Here is a 21850-nt window from a genome sequence, read left to right on the forward strand (position 1 = left end):
CTCCGCAACGGGAGAGGCCACAACAGTGAGAGGCCCACGTACCACAAAAAAAAAAAAGTTAGATGAATAGATCAGTGAATTAATCAATTGTTAGTTTGTTTTTGTTTTACAGCCTATTGACAACATCTGAGGCTTTCCTTCAGTAGATTTCTTCTTATCTTTTCTAAACTTTACAATTCAAAAATAGACATCACTCAGTCAGTCTGACCAGTATATATCTTGAGATTTTTTTCACAATTTCTACACACCATATTAATACTTTCTCATTAATTCATTCTTATTGCTTTTTCTTAGGTCCATGGAAACTCTTTAAGCTTCCTCTGCACATGTAGCACATCTACAAAAATATATGAATAAACTTAAAAGTTTTTTCTTATGTAAAATCTGTCTTCAATCCCATACCCACAGAAGTGCCCTTATGTGTTTCTACTAAGGCAAAGTCAAAAGAGCTTCCTCCTAAAGTTTAACAACAAAAATAGAGATCAGAATATTCTCTGCAGTTCCATTCCCAGGAAAAAAGTTTGGATCAAACACAATTGGACTTCCCAATAAAACAAAATATGATGAAGCTGAGGTCAGAGGTGTCCCAAACTGTTGTTTTATTTTTGGCTATTTCTCCTGCTATAGTATCTACTTGTGTTAACTGTATCATTGGAGTCAAGTACTGAAGACAGATGGACTGGTCTCTAATCTACTACTTACTATTTTAAATTACTTGATCTCTGAGTTTTATCTATAAAATAAGCATGGTAGTGCCTCACTCTCAGATTTTTTGCTGTAATTTAATAAAATGATACATGTAGAGCACCTAGCACAGTGTCTGCCACTCTAAATTTTAGTCCCTTCCTTAACTTTGCTCCTTATGCCTTTTCACCTTCTCTCCTTCACTCTAAGCTTATTCAGAAGATTGTCAAAGTTGAGCCCTACTCATCTTGTCACATTTAGCTACCTGAAAGCCTAACTCATCACCCTTTGCTAAGCCTATCATCAACCCAATTTTTTGCCTCACCTTTCGACAAGAACTAAAAGTGCAGAAGCAGACCATATGGCCAAGGTTCACTACTGGTTCTTGGAAGCTAGTCAAAAGCTAACGTAGAACTCTGACAAAGCTCTGCAGGTATTCTAAGCAGTTCTTTTGACTGTGATCACCTCAAGGATGGGGTTAAACATTATAATATTAAAATCCTGGAGATATATTTGAGGCTGATATGCCATTTATGGAATGAATAATCACATTTATGAACAAGGCTCTTGGTAGTTTCTAATATCAGAGTCAAAAGCTTACAATATGGGTGTAGATAAGGCTTTTCTAGCAGTATAGCTCATTGCTAGACTATTTAGAAGTAATTAAGGGTGAACTGATAGGCTGCATAGCAAGGGAGGAAGAAGGACTTATACTAACCCTCCACACCTACTCTACTCCTACTAGCCTAATCTCTACTAGAGCTAATTCTGACAATGCTAGGATATAATTTCTTTGGGAGAAAGGAGCTCTGACTTTCAGAGCTGATGATGAAGATAGTTGTTCTAGTTCTATCCACAGTTTACAGTTGTTTCTGGTTAGTCCACACTTTGTAAAGGATGCAAAAAAGGACATGATAATGTTGAGACCAACCATATATAATTATATTCTGAAGTTGTAAATAACAAAAATTATTCAAAGGTTCCTCAAAAAAATTTCTTTTAGCAAGAAAGAGGCAATAGTAAACTGGACATTTCAAGCTTAAGATTCCTCTTGATTACTCAAAGAAGAAAGCCAACACAGTGTACAGACTTCAGATTAGTATCTACTAGTACTTATTGGCCTATATCAAAGGTCAACAAACTTTTTCTTTAAAGGGCCAGATAGTAAATATTTTAGGCTTTGGGGTCAAAAGACAAAATTGGGGATAATATGTACTACTAATATAACAAGATAATAAACACATTTCCACAGAATTTCTATTGACAAAATTCAAACAACTGAGTGCAATCATATAGGTCTATTAATGAGAATATACAGAATTATTTTGTGGGGAGAATAACACTTTATTTAGTTGGGATTCAAAGTTAGTCCTCCAAATCATCCAAATCAATTGCAAATGTTCTTCTGTTAATGCTGATCTAGAATATAATTTTACATATTTCATCTTAAAAACGTCTTTTGACACAGACAAGAAATATCAAGTACTGATATCAATATTCATGAGAATATGATTTAATTGACTATATTATTCACTAAGAGAATGCAGGGAATTGAATTAGATTCTTCTCTTGATATTTGCCATTTAGCACATCATTACATTGCAGATTAAGTTTGAGTGGTAGCTCTTCAATTGCATAGTTAAATGAAGCTTTAAATATGTAAATTTTTTGCACTTGCATCGAAGTCTGAAAAATGCTGTTGGAATCAAAGTTTGAGCTGAGAAAATAGATCCAACGGAAACTTGTGTGGGAATGGAGAGCTTCCTACTTGTTTTAACTTTTGGCAGCATGGGAAGCATATAAAGCAATTGAAATTATTTGTGATAAATATTAGTTGTCACTGAAATGACTTTACAACAGTATACATTCCACATATAAGCACAGTTCTGCCTTGTAATTACAGTTTGAACTCATAAACTTTATCAATTCTGCAGCAAAAGCAAATTTCCAGAGCCATTCAGTGTTCAATAACAGTGGATAAGGGTGTTTTTCTCATGCAGAAACAGTTCAAATGTGAGCCCTAAGCTCAAAAAATGTCAATAAAATTTTAGCACTTCTAAGCCATTAAACTTCTATGTGATAGAGCAAGTCATGATGGTCAATTTCTATTTCTGACAAAAATGCACAGAACTAATGGTTCAAGAGGGAATGAAGTTTTACCGTTGACACTACTGCTTCAATAATCCATGATGATTCAAATATTTTCTGCAAAGTACCTACTTATAAATAACACAGTAAATAACCACGGGCTTTAAACAGCTTATATTTTCACAGTCTTTGTAAATCTGTCCAACTTAGCCTTTTTCTACCTATACTTATTATTTATTTATTTATTTATGGCTGTGTTGGGTCTTCGTTTCTGTGCAAGGGCTTTCTCTAGTTGTGGCACGCGGGGGCCACTCTTCATCGCGGTGCGCGGGCCTCTCGCTATCACGGCCTCTCTTGTTGCGGAGCACAAGCTCCAGACGCGCAGGCTCAGTAATTGTGGATCACGGGCCCAGTTGCTCCGCGGCAATGTGGGATCTTCCCAGACCAGGGCTCGAACCCGTGTCCGCTGCATTGGCAGGCAGATTCTCAACCACTGCGCCACCAGGGAAGCCCTATACTTATTTTTATCATCACCATTTTTAATACATCTTAGCAGATTTCACTTCAGGTCATACTGAATTAGTGTTTTCTCAAATTCTTTGAAAATGTTGTTGCATCTTGTTGTTCCACATTGACTATTCAAATAGGCTTATTCTTCAGTCACTTCTAACAGTACTGACTTTTCAAATAAACAGAGCAGTATCAGTAACAACCTGTCAACTTGGCAAGAGCCAAGAAAAAGCACTCAAAATCATTTGTCTTGTTTTTCAATTCACCATAAGATGTTGCTCCTAATGCCCTCAACTCTTTGAGAATCTGTTCTCATTGAAAGGGTTAACAGTCTTAAACAAGCTTATTTTCTCTGGGTACATTTTTTTTCAGTTGCTGCAATCAAATGTGATTTAATTAACTCACCATGGTAAATGGATTGGCTAATAAATTAGCCATTCAGAAACTTTTTGATTCAAGACTCATTTTCATTTTTTAAATTTTCTAATTCTCCCTAGATGGGAATATTGATAGGCGCTTAGTAACATAATATCTACATACACTGTATTCTTTTAGCACAACTATAGCATCAATACATAATCAACACAATGTTTTGTCAACTAACTCGATAACAAAATAATCCACCCACTCTACTATGCTTTAAAAGTACAACATTTGAAGTCACTTTTTTCTTCTCTTATTGTATTGACATGATGGGTATGCGCTGGTCAGTAAAAAATAAATAGAACTAAATATCACAGTACAGCAGTACACATAGCACTCAAAATACTGTTGAGTTTTAACTGCAACACTGCAATTTGGAATGGAACAACCAGGAATGCAAAGTGAAGAGAGCGCCACATACAGTCACTGTCTCAACTACTCAACTTTGATGTACAAGTGCAAAACAGCCATAAACAAGACAAGCAAATGAGCATGACTGTGCTCCAATGAAACTTTATTCATAAACACTGGAATTTGAATTCCATGTGGTTTTCAGGAGTCATAAAATATTCTTTTGATTTTTTTTAAATACTTAAAAATGTAAAAATCATTCTCACAGGTCATACAAAATGACAGTGAATTAGATTTGGCTCATAGGCAGTAATTTGCTAACCCCTAGCCAAAACCCATCAATGGAGTGAGAGATTTAAAACTAAGAACGTCCTAGAGAAGTTTTTCCTTCACTCCTAGGACCACATTTTAGACATAATGAATCATAATTCTGTGATGTAATTTGAATGAAACAGAGGATCATATTTGTGGACAATAAAGACCCAAACTATGAAAGAAGACGATCTGATAGGGACCATAACAAAGCAATTTCCTTCAGCCTCACCTGGCTGAGCATTTCTCCATAACTTAATGGGGAATAATCGGAAATTAACACTAGAAGCACACAATAGTTATATCTGCATATTATTGTACTTTACTGTACATATTTATACCTAAATTAACCTTAGTTAATTATTGAACATTGCATAGTGTGTCTTTTCTAAATATTTCTCTGGTCTTTATGTAGCCTCAGGTAGAGAGCCCCTGGGGCATTGAGACTAGAACAGAAGAGAAAATAAATAATTATTAACTGTAAATACTATGGCTATGCACTGTATTCGGTACTTCGTATGTTTCATCACTTCTCCCAGCCCTGGGTAGATACTATTACCTTAAATTACAGTCCCTCAGGGTAAATAATTTATTAAAGGCCAAACTAATAGATGGCAGAAGAAATATTCCATACCAGCTTTGTCTGCTTCTAAAACCTATGCTGTTTCCTGAATCCAATAAAGCCAATCAACATTATAGTAAATGTTCTGTTGTTCAAAGCGTGACCAATTTATTTCTTAGAGTTTTTAAATAATTTTAAATGACATTAAGTATTGATACTAAATGTATCTTCTGTATCAGATACAATTTTAAAGTCATAACCATAGAACAGTGAATGTTACAAGAATTAGCAGAAATTGGATATGTACTGTTCAAACTCTTAAAAGTTCTATATTTCAATAATCATAAAAAAAACCTAAAGTAAAATTCATTAGTTTCATAATACAATAAGTGGGTAAAAAATTAAATATTTTTCTGTTAATAGAATTATAGCACATTAAAAGTGGGGAAAACATCATAGAGATAAATCTAACCCAGCCTCTTAAATTTACAAATGAAAGTATGAAAGGCCACAGAACTAATGGATGGAAGAAGTAGGACTACAGCCCAGATGACCTGATTCCTAGCACAATGCTCACTTCTATTCTTTATTTACAATCATAATTCTCAGAGGAGATTGTGTGAACTCTTCACTATTTTCTACATAAAGGCATAAAAACTGACTTTCCAGTATGTGAGTAAATTGAGTTTGGCTAACCAGAAATGGCCCTGAGTTGTGACTTTACAATAATCATGTTTATAGTTTGCCACTAGTGGTATCATTGCCAACCTAAATCACTATTATTCATTTATGTATCAAACAGTAATGAGTTCAAACTGTGTAACAAATAAAACAGAGCAAATATCTTAAGTAGCTCAGGATCTAGTGAAGAGACAGACACATACAGATCATTTTATTATAGTGTCATAAGTAGAATATAGAAAAAGGCACAGTCCCTTTGGACTAAATATATTGTTATTTAATATAATACTTAAATAAAGTAGGTTCTTTACCAGCAAAAAAGAACTTCATAAGATCCTATCTGAGCAACTGTACTAATGAATATAAGAAATAGGTCAGTAGACAAAATATCTGACATAATGTGTACTATATCTATATTTAAGAGATACTGTGGGGGCTTCCCTGGTGGCGCAGTGGTTGAAAGTCCGCCTGCCGTTGCAGGGGACACGGGTTCGTGCCCCGGTCTGGGAAGATCCCACATGCCGCGGAGCGGCTGGGCCCGTGAGCCATGGCCGCTGGGCCTGCGCGTCTGGAGCCTGTGCTCTGCAGCGGGAGAGGCCGCGACGGTGAGAGGCCCGCGTACCACAAAAAAAAAAAAAAAAAAAAAAGAGAGATACTGTGACTGTATTTCCAGTCATGTTATGATTTTCACCCAAATTTTCAAATACCTTCTACTCTCTGACTTGCTTTGTACTCTTTAGGAGGTATTTTCTGATGAACAAAAGTTCTTATCAATATAATACAATTTATCGATCATTTGCTATATGGTTACTGTTTTCTCCTATTAAGAATTCTTTTCACATTCCAAGTCATGAAGATTATTTTCCCAAATTATCTTTTAGAAACTTTATTTTTATGCTTTCACCTTTAGATCTGGTATTGATATCTGGGAATAGTGTAAGGTATGAGGAAAATATAAATTTTTTTCCAGCAGCATATCACAATTGACGTTGTACCATTTATTGAAAAGACAGTCTCTCCCCACTGCTTTGCTGTGTCTTTCTAAATCCAAGTGTCCACACATTCATGGTTTTGTTTCTGGATTCTCTATTCTGTTACATTGATATATTTGTCAACCTTTGCACCATTAACTCAAAATCTTAATTATGGTAGCATAGTAATTCTTAATATCTAGTATAGCAATTGCTTTCACTTTATTCTTCCAAAAGAGTGTCTTTGATTGTTCTTGGTCCTTTGCATTTCCACATAAATTTTAGAATTAGCCTATCAGTTTACTTAAAAAATAAACTGCTGTAATTTTCATTGGGATTACACTGAAACAGATCAATTTGGGGAGAATTAACATTTTAATAACATTGAGCTTTCCAACTTAATCAACATTATTTAATCCTATTTAATTTATCTAAAGAATGTTTCATAGTTTTCAGCATGAGGGCCTTGCACTATCTTTTCTTGGATTTATTTCTAGTTATTTGATATAAATCATCCTATTTTAGATTTATTTTCTGGTGCTGTGTTTATACAGAAATACACTTGATTCCTATATATGAACTTTGTATCCAGAAATCTTACTAAAATCCTTATTAATTCTAAAAGTATATATTTAGCTGGTTTTTTTTAATTCTCTCCATACCAACAACTGCAAATAATAAAGGCTTTTTTTTCTTCCCAATCCCTATACAATGTATTTCTTTTTCTTACCTTATTGTACTCGTTAGGACTCAATAGAAATGGTGAGAGTGGGCATCCTTTTCTCATTCCCTATCTCAAAGAGAATGTTCCAACATATTAACATAAGTAGGGTATCTGCTACAGAGTCTTGTAATATTTTTATCAGATTAATAATGTTCCTAACAATTCCTAATTTGCTCAAAATGGATAATGTATCGTATCAAATACATCTTCTACATCTAATGACATTATCACAGTTTTTTTCTCCTTTATTCTGCTAATGTTGTGAATCACATTGATTTTCAACCTTACATTCCCAGAATATACACAATTTAATCATGTTCTATTATCTTTTTTATTTCCTGATAGATTTCTATTTTTTTATGCTTTTTACATCTACATTCCTGAGAAAAATTTGACCTGTAATATTCCTTTATAGTAATGTCAAGTTTGGGTATCAAAGTTTTGCTGACCTCATAAAATGAATTTTTAATTATTCTCATTTTTCCTATTCTCTGAGTTTAAGATAAGTATTATTTCCTTCTTATATGTCTAGTAAGCCATCTGGTCTTAAAGTTTTCCTTGTGAGAAAGTCCCTAAATTACAGACTCAATTTCATTAAGAGTTATAGGATAGTTCAAGTTTTCTGTTTCTTCTTGTAGTAATTTTAGTAAGCTTTCAGTAAGTTGCTTTTTCTAGGAACTTGTCCATATTGATGAATTTTAACTGTATCATCATAAGATAGATCATAATAGCCTTTAATTACTTTTCTTAATGTCTATAGGGTCTACAGTGATGTACTCTTTTTCATTCCTGGTATTGGTTAGTTCCATATTTTCTCTCTTTACTTTTTTTTAACAGTGTTATCAGTGATACTTTTTTTAAATTTTTATTAACCTTTTCTTTGTTGATCTTCTCTCTTTTAGGTTTGCTTTTCCTTTCAATAATTTCTCTCTTGTCTTTATTATCTACTTCATTCTGCTTTCTTTGGGTTTAATTTGCTGGAGAGTCTGTTCTTACTCTCTTGAGATAAATGCTTAGATCATAAATATTCGCCCATTCTTATCTCATGATATATGCCCTTAAAGCTATTAATTACCTTCAAAGGACTGCATCATACAAATTTTGACAAGTTGTGGTGTCAATATCATTCATGTAAAAATATCTTTAAATGTTTCTTTTGATTTCTTCTTTAATCCTTGGATTTTTTGGAAGTGGATTTCTTGATTTCTAAATACATGTGAAATTTCTAATTATCAATTTTTTATTGATTTCCAGCACTGTGGTCAGAGAACATACTCTGTATATTTCAATCGTCTGATTTTTGTTGGGAATTGCTTTATGATCCAGGATACAGTCAATTTTGGTATTCCATGTGCATTTGAAAAGAGTATGTATTCTGCAGTTGTTGGGTGCAGTGCTCTAATATGTCATAAGGTACAGCACATTAATCATTTTGTTCACATTTTCTATGTTACTATTAATTTTTTGTCTGCTTGATCTATTGAGTATCTGAGAACTCCATTATTTGAATCCCTTGTGAGCCTGTTGCTATGGTCTTTGTTTCTCTTAGTTGCAGTCATATGATCTTGTCTCCTGTATGACAGGTTATTTTTGGTGTGCATGCAAAACATTTTATGTAAAAACTATAGAAATTATCTGAGGCCTAGGATGATGTTATCTTCCTCCACAGAGGATTTATATTTGTTTTAATAATTGGTTAGAGTCACAATCCTGGAAAATCATTAATCTAATCAATGATGTGGATGATTCTAAACTGGGTTTTATTTTATAAGTAGATCATTCTACTTCTAATTCATCTTTACTCCTAAGGCATCCAGAAAAGCAGACAGAATCAAAGTCAATCGTATCTTTTTTAGGCAAATAATAGATGGCAAGTAAGTTGATGCTCAATCCAAAATTGAAGGTGGCAGTTTGGCAGGAAATGAAGGGGTACGGTGACAGGGAATTTTATTAGAGTAGTATTAGAAATACTCTGTACAGTTTGGCAGGAAATCCATTAACACAGAATGGATACTGAAGATTCAAGACCTTCACACTTACTCCTCTATGGTGAAGAGTAAACCATTTCTCATGTGCTTCCCCCATACGTATCTATGTATGTGTGTATGTCTCTGCATCTGTCCCTCCCTCTCTCTCTCTCTCTCTCACACACACACACGCACACATACACACACACACACACACACACCCCACATCCTCATTAATGGCTATGCCAAAATGATTAATTCAGGTTTACCTTCAGAGTCAGCTTTTAGAGTATTTCTAAAGCTACTCTAAAGTTCCCTGTCACCGTACCCCTTCATATCTTCTATCAGTACCTTGAAACTCTTTAAACTAGGTGTCTTTAATTCCTTCATTAACTTATTACTGAACACCTACTATGTGTCAGGCATTATGCTAACTAACCTCAAAAAGGAATAGAGTGATACATCATACACAATTCTTGCCCTGTCTTCTCATACACATAACTTACTAATAACTGGCTGAACCTATAAATACATATCTGCTTAAGGTTATAACTTTATTATTAGCCACTTAGAAATTTTACTTTTTTTTATTATTTTCCATTTGAGAAAATATAAATGATTGATCACTCTTTTTCTAAGTGGTAGAGATTGAGAAGATTAAAGAATAGGATGGCAGTAAATGCCCAAAGAAGTCATTTGCAAATAGGGAAAAGTATCAAATGGGAAAACTAGGAAGAATGCAAGATAGGTTCTGAGGCAGGAGATAGATGGGCCCCAGGCTGAGCATCTGGAGTTTGTCCCCTGTGGACAGATACTCCAAAATAGCAGGAGCAAGAGACAAGCTGAGCCCTTCCCAGACAACAGACAGAGACCACAAATTTCTCATTCTCGAGGTCAAGGAGACCTTCCCGAGTATACAAGCACAGAGAGGCTCTTTGGAGGTAAAAAACGGAGTGACGTCAACCTACCCATAGGCCTCTTCGCTGGAATCCATCTTGGCTACAAGATGCGCACACACATGGGAGGACCCTGAGATAAACCAAATACAGACTCAAAACCAGGCAAAGCAAGATGACTGGCCAAAGGAAACCTGGAAGAAATGCCCCATATAAGTGATTCAAACTACCACAAGGGCACTGCTCTCTCTCTGAGCCCGCCCATGTGTGCCTATTCACACGTATTCTTTTTCCTCCTAATAAACACTTTACTTGTTTCACTGCTTTCCGTCTGTTTGTGGAAATTTATTTCTACAAAGCTGACGGGCCAGGGCCTTGTCACTGGCCACTGGCCCCTGGTGGTCTAATGGTAGGATTCAGTGCTGCCACTGCCTCGGCCTGACTTCAATCGCTGGCCAGGAACCAAAATCCTGCTTCAAGCCGCTGCAGGCCGAGGCCACCCGAGATCAGGTTCCAACAAGTTCTCTATTGTACCGTGGCCCAGTCCTCTTTATCATCAAACTTGGGAAGATAAACAGAAACTGCATTGTCATTAGAAACATGGTCTTTGGGCCACAAAAATCACAACAATCCTGTTTCACAAGACTAATGATTTTTTTTCTATTTTACTAAGAGCTATGTCCTCAGAGGATTTATTAATCAAGGTTATCACTCTACTCCATATAAACCTAAGGAAAATATTGGTGAAATTTAATTATAAGTCACCTCGTGTTCCTTAACCTTTCTCTTAAGTAGATGCTGTAAAACTCTTACCCACATTTTAATATTATTCAGGTCCAAGTGAACATATAGTCTGAAGGAATCCCCTAAAAACCAACCAAGAGCAACTAAACAGCAATTTACAGAAAAATGTTTGCAACAGAATAGAGAAAAAATAGGAAAATATCTGGATAAGCTACTTCACAGTGGAAGGGGAACTTCAAGGGAATAGACTGAAAGAAAAAAACAAAAACATAGCTAACCTGGGAATTCCCTGGCAGTCCAGTGGTTAAGACTCGGCGCTTTCACTGCCCAGGGCCCAGGTTAAATCCCTGGTGGGGAAATAAGATCCTGCAAACGACGTGGCATGACCAAAAACAAAAAAACATAGCTAACCTGATATATATATAAATTATCAGTAATAGAAATTGGAGAGTGGGGAGGAAGTGAGTGGGCAGCAAATGGAGGAGAAAAGAAAGGGAAAGCAAAAAGAAGGAAGGGCTAACAACATGCCATAAACTGGAACCCAAATAGGCAGAAAAAGGCTCAGAGAATTTTTAAGAATGGGAGAGTCTAATTCAACTTTGAATTATCCACTATGTGGAAACCCCATCATCATTATCCCTAAAGCTCCAGAGAAACTCTATGAACACGGCTGTCTGATATGAGTAAAGTTTTAAAATCCAGGAAATAAAGCTGTGTTCCACATTTGGCTTGACTCCAGGGCAGAGATAAAGGCAAAACATACAGCAAAAATGAATACTGGAATGCTCAACTTTTTTTTGCTGTAATTGCAATTAAATGTTCTGCAGGTATTAAAAACAAGAATGGGGGCTTCCCTGGTGGCGCAGTGGTTGAGAGTCCGCCTGCCGATGCAGGGGACACGGGATCATGCCCCGGTCCGGGAGGATCCCATATGCCACGGAGCGGCTGGGCCCATGAGCCATGGCCGCTGGACCTGTGCGTCCAGAATCCATTCTCCCAAAGAGAATTATTATAAATTTAGAAGTACACTATCTGGTCAATTTGAAAAAGTTATGAACATCTTTGAAATACACACTCGTCGGGGCTTCCCTGGTGGCGCAGTGGTTGAGAGTCCGCCTGCCGATGCAGGGGACACGGGATCATGCCCCGGTCCGGGAGGATCCCATATGCCACGGAGCGGCTGGGCCCATGAGCCATGGCCGCTGGACCTGTGCGTCCGGAGCCGGTGCTCCGTGGCGGGAGAGGCCACAGCAGTGAGAAGCCAGCGTACCGCATTAAAAAAAAAAAAAAAAAAAAAAAAAAAAGAAAAAAAAAAACAAGAATGGATGAGAATCCATTCTCCCAAAGAGAATTATTATAAATTTAGAAGTACACTATCTGGTCAATTTGAAAAAGTTATGAACATCTTTGAAATACACACTCGTCGGGGCTTCCCTGGTGGCGCAGTGGTTGAGAGTCCGCCTGCCGATGCAGGGGACACGGGTTCGTGCCCCGGTCCGGGAAGATCCCACATGCCGCGGAGCGGTCAAACTACGTATTAAGTCCATAGCAGGGCTTACATTTGGATAAGCTATTTGAAGAATTTTTAAAAACAACTGTATTAATACTATTACTTTTTAATTAGTTATAAAAAGACTTTAAGATACAATTGTCAGGTTACTAATGACAAGTATAGAGCAAAGCTGAGATTCTGATTAACTATTTTCAGCATGTTGTTTTATTTAAAAAATTTTTTTAAACTACCTTTCTGACTCAAGAGGTCCATTTGCTATACTCAATCTAAAGAATCTTTTAGTGAAGAAAATGTTCAAGGACAAATACCCAGATGAATTTCACCAATGTTCTTCTCATTTCCTCTCACTCTATTCTCATCTTCTAATCTCAAGATTGACCTTCATATAAACGAATGAATCTAACTTCATATAGGGATGGCAAGCACAAGATTGGTAGCAGAAAAAGTTACCTAAAATGCATAGCGCTTATTTTTTCCTATTAATGTTTATCATAATCTTCTGTGTACCTGGTACATTATACTTGCATCTCACCACAACCCTATGAAACAGGTGTTATTGTCCTCAATTTATAGTTAAAGCAACAGAGAATCCAAGAGATTATGTGACTTGCACAAAGTCACACAACTAGTAACTGGCAAACTAGGATATGACCCAGAGTTGATTAATGCCAAAGCCTTCCTGTTATGCTGCTTACACACTGCATTGCTTTAACTCCTTGAAACCAGCTAAGGAAACATAGAATAAGGAGGAAAATAAGAAGAAAAATCAATATCTGCAATCATAAAAATCCGGCTATTTATATAAGCTATCTGAATTGACTTAGACTATATAAATTCTAACCAGACTATATAAATTCCCCTAAATTCTAACCAGACAAAACCAGGATCCATAAGAGGGAAATTTTTACTAGAACTCCATCTTATATTGTTAAAGGAACCAGCCAGCTCTAAATCATAATGTTTCTGACTCTAATTAAACAGAGGCAAAAGACAAAGTAGCAAAGCCATAAAGGACTGAGATTAGACTGCTGAACCTAGAGCAGGAATCAAGAGTGCTAACTGAGGATAAAGCATTGCTTATGTTAATAGCCTAGAAAAGGGTCCAGGAAAAGAGAAACAGTAGAGAACTGACTCTCAACGGGAAGGCTATAACAGAGATTATTCATGAATCACAGAAATGAATGAGAATTATAGGGTAAAAGCCAGGACAGAGCTGAGAAATGTGAACTGGAAAGGGTGGGAAAGAGGAGAGTGTTTGAAAACACTGGAAATATTGAAACATATGGTAAACTGTCTCACGACAGTTTGAGCTATGGCATGGTTATATAAATTCCTGCTGCAAAATCTGGTGGCAGATTGGAAGCATGTGTTCCAAAACAATTCCATAAGATTTCCTATTGAAGTTGAAGAAAATGAGTAATGAGAGTTTTATGCCCTTAGTGGTATGTGAGTCTCTTCAAAAGATGGTTTTAGGGACTTCCCTGGTGGTCCAGCAGCTAAGACTCTGCGCTCCCAGTGCAGGGGACCCGGGTTCAATCCCTGGTCAGGGAACTAGATCCCGCATGCCGCAACTAAAGATAACACACGTTGCAATTAAACATCCCGCGTGCCGCAACTAAAGATCCCACATGCCTCAACTAAAAATCCCACACTCTGCAAGTGAAGATCCCGCACACAGCAACAAAGATACCACATGCTGCAACTAAGGCCCAGCGCAGCCAAATAATTAATTTTTTTTAAAAAAGATAGTTTTAGCATAAGTTTTTAAATGAAAGCACCACTGATTTGTTCCCAATCTCAAATATTTAAGATACATAGTATATATGATATATCAATTCACTAAATCATATATTCCATATATGCTTCCCTTATAAGAGGGTCCCCCTTTCCCTACTTCAGTGCTCCAGGAACAGTGAAAATCTTATGGCTAAAAGAAAAGATCTATGAAAGGGAAAGGTGGATGATGAGCTGGAAAGATAGTTTGGGGAGAGACTGTGAAGGAACTTGTGTACAAAAGTGAGGAGTCTGAATTTTATCCAAAGCAAGAGGAAGGCTAAAGAGGTCTTTAAACTAGGGAATGAATGATTTAAATTTGATTTTTAAGATGGTACTCTGAAACTATACAGAGAACAAATCCAGGATAGAAACACAAGATCCCAGAATATGAGACAGTGGCAATACTGGTGGAAACACACTGGTGAGAATTCTCACACTAGCTAGATTTTCTGACACTAAATCAATGGAATTTATGAATATACAGGCCCTAACATGCTCTTATTTCAAAATCTTTCACGGCAATCAAACATGCCAGTGATATAAATTCAAATTTCTTAACATGGCATACAAGCATAGATGGTTCTAAATATTTAACAACTGATACAGCCATATAAAATTAATATACAAATAAATATATAAATTAACATTAAAGGTACATTTCTATTGGGCATAAGATAGGATCAAGGATGTGTTGTACAACATGGGGAATATAGTCAATATTTTGAAATGACTATAAATGGAAAGTAACTTTTAAAAATTGTATAAAGTTTTTAAAAATTATAAATAAATTTAAAAATAAATAAATAAGTTTCTTTTTCCAAATAAGCTATAGATGCTTACTGTGTACAGCAGTCCCTCCTTATCTGCGGTTTTGCTTACTGCAGCTTCAGTGATCCGCGATCAACAGCAGTCAAAAAATATTAAATGGAAAATGTTTATTTCAGAAATAAACAATTCATAAGTTTTAAACTGCACATCATTCTGAACTGCGTGATGAAATCTTAAGCTGTCCTGCTCTGTCCCCCCCAGGATGTGAATATCCCTTTGCCCAGCTCACCCTGCCTATTTGTCACCTAGTAGCCTTTTTGGTGATCAGATCAACTGTCACAGTATCACAGTGCTTCTGTTCAAATAACCCTTATTTTACTTAATAATGGTCCCAGAGCACAAGACTAGCGACGCTGGCAATTTGTAAGTGCCAAAGAGAAGCCATAATATGTTTCCTTTAAATGTAAAGGTGAAAGTTCTCAACTTAATAATGAAAGAAAAAAATTGTATGCTAAGGTTGCTAAGATTTATTGTAAGATTTCACAGATCTACTGTCTGTGAAATTGTGAAGAAGGAAAAAAATTTGCACTAGTTTTGCTGTCACACCTCAAACTTCAAAAGTTATGGCCACTTGAATGATAAGATGGAAAAAGCATTAAATTTGTACAATATTTTGAGAGAGCACATTCACATAACCTTTATTACAGTATATTGTTATAATTGTTCTATGTTATTTTTAGTTATTGTTGTTAATCTCTTACTGTGCCTAATTTATAAATTAAACTTTATCATAGGTACTTACATACAGGAAAAAACAGCACATATGAGGTTCAGTACTATCCACAGTTTCAAGCATCCCCTGGGGGCTGTGGAACATATCCCCAGCTGATTAAGGGGGACTACTGTAATAAGAGTTGTAGCATAAATTATACACATAGTCATTTTAACAATTTCCAAATCATTTGTTAAGTTTTAGAAGTGCTGATTTAATCTCTTTAAAATCTTTAATCTCTTTAAAATCTCTTTGATATTTAGAACCATACCAAGCTCTTCCCAACATCTTTCTCATTAAAATGACAGTCATTAGTCCCTGATACCCAGCAGCACTTTGCTGCAGCTGTAAGGCAACTGGGCATGCTGCCTGCATGTCACTGTCACATAGCATATGGATGCTAGTGTTTCCCACAACGTATGAAACCCCTGTGCCTCAGGACATTCCCCCAAAAAATGGTGCCACAGAAACTACCTGCACTGCAGCCTGTTCCATTACCTCCAACAACAGAAAATGCTGAAGTATTAGGCAGGCACTAAAGCTCCAGCTCCAGTCACTATGTGCCTTCCAAGGACCACATTAATCCATACCAGCAACGTTACTAGGACATGTCATTCACCCCTACAGATTGCACTGGACAACATCATTAGGTAACATTCTCCAATAAAAGTTACCAATCTGCATGAAAGTGATTCAATATTTTAATAACTAGTATCTCTGTACTGGTATACATCAGTTGAACACCAGTCCTTCATACAAGGCCCTGGACAACTGACCCTTGCCAACTAGCTTCTACCACCCCATCCCTTCCTCCCATCTTTCAGGCACCTAGCAATATAGGAATATTTTAAATGGCTGGTAACAGTTATAACATCAATGGCCACTGTGATTATGACAATTAACATGTTATAGCAATTTATAGCTCACAGGCACTTTCATTTACAGTGTCACCTTAACCCTATGAGAAAGATACTACAGACCGTAATTCCTTACCCATGATTCCAAAATCCAAAAGCTCTGAAAACAGAACTTTTTTTGTGAGTCTGTGCCAAAATTCTTGATCTGAATGAATTAGCATGAGGCTTTATATAGTCTTTATTTAACCTACTTGTAAATATTCATGTTTCACTAGAGAAATATAAATGTGTTCGCTTAGGGGCTGCCGTCCTGACCCGCTAAGAGTTGCACATTTCCGTGGTATATGCACCTTTACATTTCTAAAATCCAAAATACCTGCATTCTACAACACAGCTGGCAAAACAAGTTTCAGTTAAGGAATTTTGGACCTGTGTTTTCGATATCCATTTAGAGTTGAGGGAGTTGAAGTGACTTCTTCAAGATAACATAGCTTGTAAATGATGGTGCCAGGACTCTAATCCAGATACACAAATCTTGTTTTTTATTCCTTATCCAAGACTGACCATAAATGAAAAAACCTTTTTCTGCATAAAAAGACACATTTCATATTTCATGTAATATCATGTAAGCATAAGTTAATATAAAAATTTTAAATGCAAAAATTTAAAGTAAAGTCTGTATCTAACCTTCAAAAAATATATTTCCTGCTGCTTAAATATGTTTCACCCTCACTATTTTACACAAATGAGTAAGGTCACTGTCAGATTTGAGGTCACTGACCCAGAAGTTAAGAGCACCATCAATTTTTATGTTGATACTATTTTTCACTAAAATTCCTAAAAACTACAAAGCAAATTAAACAATTTTTAAAGGCAGAATTATAAATAATTATCCTAGGGATTGACAAACTTTCTAATACCAATCCTGTCAATCCTGTGGTAGTTATATTTTTCAACAAATATTTCTGATTCTGCTTCTATCCATGGTAGGATTACACTTTTCTACCCTGAGTTAGGCATGATCATGTAACTTGCTATGTATGGTCAATGAAACGTGAGCAGAAGTTATACACATATTTCTGAGAGGAAACTTTAAGAGACAACTTGCAATTCACCAGTCTCTCTCTTCATCTGCTCTCAGTGTTGACAATGGAGTGAAGACCCCAATTGAGCCAGAAAAAACATAGAGCATGAAAAAGAAACCTATATTGTTTTAAGCTACTGATATTTGAGGATAGCATAGCCTACCGTAAATTTATACATGTATTGCCTCTCAGCTCCTAATCCATGCTTCTTTGTCCTACTTGGTGATACTGGATCTGGACTCTATGACCATTTCTCCTTTACCAGTTGGCACAATGTTAAGTTTTGTCAGTAGAGGGAGCCAGAGCAAAAGGAAGAAGGGGCTTTTCCTTTTGGTTCTGGGAGCTCTGTAGTGTTTCCTGCGATGCTTGGCTGCCAGGAGCTTACAGGATACCCAGTGGCACTCACTCTCCTAGCACTTTTCAACAGCACCCCAACAGGCATCGTTCCAGAAATTTCAGCAGCATCCCAGCAGGCAGTATCCCAACAAGTTTCATGGACACCCATGGGTGGCTCCCCAGTGAGGGACTTTCCTGAGCACTCCAGCCATCTTCTCAGCAGCCAATATCCCCACAGATGATTTCCTGCCTGCTTGCCCCAGCTGGTGGCAGCTCAATGGGACACTGCCACGACCTCCAAAAAGGGCTGAATTTCAGCCTTAGTCATGGGGGAAGGGACCTCTTCCAAGTTTGTTCCTTCCTTGAGTACTCAGCCTCAGCCCTAAAGAAGGTGGCTGTTCTCTGCTACAAGTTAATAAACTTTATATTAAAATTTCCCTGTTCAAATTACTATTGTAGTTTCTGTCCCCTGATTGGACTCTGTTATCTAGTCTACTCCAACATATAAAACTATATGCTGGACTTCCCTGGTGGCGCAGTGGTTAAGAATCTTCCTGCCAATGCAGGGGACATGGGTTCAATCCCTGGTCCAGGAAGATCCTACATGCTGTGGAGCAACTAAGCCCGTGCACCACAACTACTGAGCCTGCACTCTACAGCCCATGAGCCGCAACCACAGAGCCCGCGCGCCACAACTACTGAAGCCCATGCACTCTAGGGCCCACGTGCCGCAACCTCTGAGCATGTGTGCTGCAACTACTGAAGCCCACATGCCTAGAGCCCGTGCTCCGCAACAAGAGAAGCCACCACAATGAGAAGCCTGTGCACCGCAACGAAGAGTAGCCCCTGCTCGCTGCAACTAGAGAAAGCCCGCACACAGCAACGAACACCGAATACAGCCAAAAAAAAAAAAAGAATGGTAATTACTAACATATATTAAAAAAAACAAAAAACATATGCTGAAACATGAATTTGTGTTAGTAGTTCTGAAGGACAGCCTTGGTTATTTTCTTTTTCTAGCTATTTCATGGCTACTTTTATTTATTTATTTATTTATTTATTTAATTTTTTTTTTTTTTTTTTTTTTTTTGCGGTACGCGGGCCTCTCACTGTTGTGGTGTCTCGCATTGTGGAGCACAGGCTCCAGACGCGTAGGCTCAGCGGCCATGGCTCACGGGCCTAGCCGCTCCACAGCATGTGGGATCTTCCCGGACCGGGGCACGAACCTGTGTCCCCTGCATCGGCAGGCGGACTCTCAACCACTGTGCCACCAGGGAAGCCCCATGGCTATTTTTAATATTTCATGTACTAAAGTGAAAACAATAGATTATATTTTAACCAGACATAAAATTTAAGTCAATTTAAGTCATACTACATACTATATCTTTTCATTAAATCAGACTTCTTGGCTAAAAATTATAAGAAAGAAAAATAATATATGAAAGCACATTTATTGTGGGGTAAGAAATGGCTCTTCAACCAAACATGCCAAGAGAAACTACATTCTCATCAAAAGATTAAATCCCAATCTTTATTTACTCATATTATAATATAAAGTTTATACTGAGTCTTTTAAAATGGCCATCAGATAATGAAAATGTTGCATTTGGAAAGGTTTCAATAACTCTTCACTATGTTAGTCATATGGCAAATTTATTTATTCCTCTATCTATAAAAATAAATCCAATTACTAACGGAAAAGACTACTCAGGAAGAGTACTTAAGTGTTCTTTATGTGCAGAGCTAAGGACAATTCTCACTGCTTGCCCCCAACCCCCAACCCCACTTCCCATTTGACCAGTATTTTAATTCAAGAGGAAACTTAAATAAATGAAAAGTGAAGAGCAGATTGGCAATAATTTGAGGGCAATAAAGTATAATAAACCTATGGAAAAGTACCTATTGTAAAATAGGTAAAAAATACGTTAAAAAACCTATTGTAAAATATTATTTCAGAGATACCATTCTAGAATTTGTGTCTCTGAATACAAAATACATTTTTAAAAATAAGAGTAGCTCAAGGTCTCCTTTATAAAAACATATATCCAAACTTATATCTAGTGGCACTTACTATAGAAATGTAAGGAGAATAATGGTTGCCTAAAGATGTTCACATTCTAATCCCAGGAACATGAATATATGTATGCTTACATGGTAAAAGAGATTTTAGAGATGTGATTAAGATGGGAAGATTATTCTGCAATATCTGGGTGTGCCCAATCTAATCATATGAATCCTTAAAAGAGAAAAATCTTTCCCAGCTGTGGACAGAGAGAGAGGCAGTAACAGAAGAACAGTCAAAGAGATGGCATCTTGAGAAGAACTCAATGCCCCATTGATGGTTCTGAGATGTAGGAGGCTATGTGCAAGACTGGAGAGAGGTCTCTAGGAGGTCAAAACAGCATTCAGCTAATAGCCAAGAAGGAAATGGGGATCTCAGTCCTATAACTTCAAGGAGCTGAATTCTTTCAACAATCCAAATGAGCAAGGAAACATCCCTTGCTAGCTTCCAGAAAGAAACACAGCCAGTTCTTTTGATTTTGTCCAGTAAGACCCATGTCAGACTTCTGACTTAACAGAACTGTATGATAATACATTTGTATTGTTTTAAGCCACTAAGTTTGTTAGTAGTAGAAAACTAATTAATACAAGGGATACTACTTATAACCTTGGAAGATCTAGGTCATACTTTATTAAAGGAAGTAGCAATGTCTTTTCAACAGGTATTAAAATATTGGGGATTCATAAAAGTATTTATTGAAGATAAAGTGGATTGATATTCTCCATAGTTATCAATGCTTTCCTCTTTCAGCTAATTTATTTATTTAACGAACACATGATGTTTATTATGTGCTAGGAACTCTTCTAAGAGCTTTATAAATGTAAACTCAATCTTCATAACAGCTTATGAAGTAGGTATTATTATCCCCGTTTTACAGATAAAGACACTGAGGTGCACAACTACCAAGTAACAGAGCTGGGATTCAAACCCAAGCTTGTCTGACTCCAGAGTCCAAGTGCTTCAGCACTAGGCTCTTAACTATTTTCCATAAGACTAAACAGCAATGTGATGGAAAGAGACTGGGTTTTGGAGTTAGAAAGATCTAGGTACAGATCTGTGTTGTTACTCATAAGCTTTATAACCTGGATCCTAGTACACAGTACACACTGAAGAAATGTTAATTCCCTCTTTCAATTCCTGCTACAAGTCTAGAGATATATTCAAATTCAAAGAAAACCCTATATGGAAGAGGCTTAAGATAAAAAGTGAACACTAGTCTCATACTCTTGAATTTCCACTTCTCTTTCCTCAATTTTACACATTCCTCTTCAGACCTCAGCTAAGACAACCAATGGTACCACAACAACACATCTCTAGGAGTACTCTAAGCTCTTACTATCATATCAACAAAAATATACTGGAATTTTACCATTAAGAATATAATTACAAAGTAAGGGGGAAATTTTTTTAAGAAATTAAACATGAGGTATAGGTAGGGTAAACCCTCTTTAAGGAAATCTTAGCCATAGATTAGCTCAAATGAAGCAGCTATTACACACACCTTCTGGTTCATTTCTTTGGCTCAAGTTTGTTACTACGTTACCTTATCCTTGTTAACATATTTGAAGAGTGGTCACTGACCATATGCTAATATTCTTTATCATCTAGAAATCAACTTCATCACCTCATATTCTAGACATTGAACTTGGTCTTAACAAAGATGTTTTGTCCTCAAAGCTTCCTACCCCTGCAATACCACCATTATTATTGTCCAGAGAATTTTTTTGTTGGTGGAATTCTCTAAAATGCTAACTACTATTTCAAATAG

The 21850-nt window shown here is 36.6% G+C and overlaps 1 protein-coding gene across 23 annotated transcripts in view; it reads right to left on the minus strand.

Annotated features, from left to right (window-relative positions):
* RIMS2 (regulating synaptic membrane exocytosis 2) overlaps positions 1-21850 on the minus strand; it is a 566717-nt gene that overhangs the window by 532058 nt on the left and 12809 nt on the right. The window lies entirely within an intron of this gene.

The sequence above is a fragment of the Physeter macrocephalus genome, chromosome 15 (genome assembly GCF_002837175.3).
Source record: "Physeter macrocephalus isolate SW-GA chromosome 15, ASM283717v5, whole genome shotgun sequence".
In the NCBI taxonomy this organism is placed as follows: Eukaryota; Metazoa; Chordata; class Mammalia; order Artiodactyla; family Physeteridae; genus Physeter; species Physeter macrocephalus.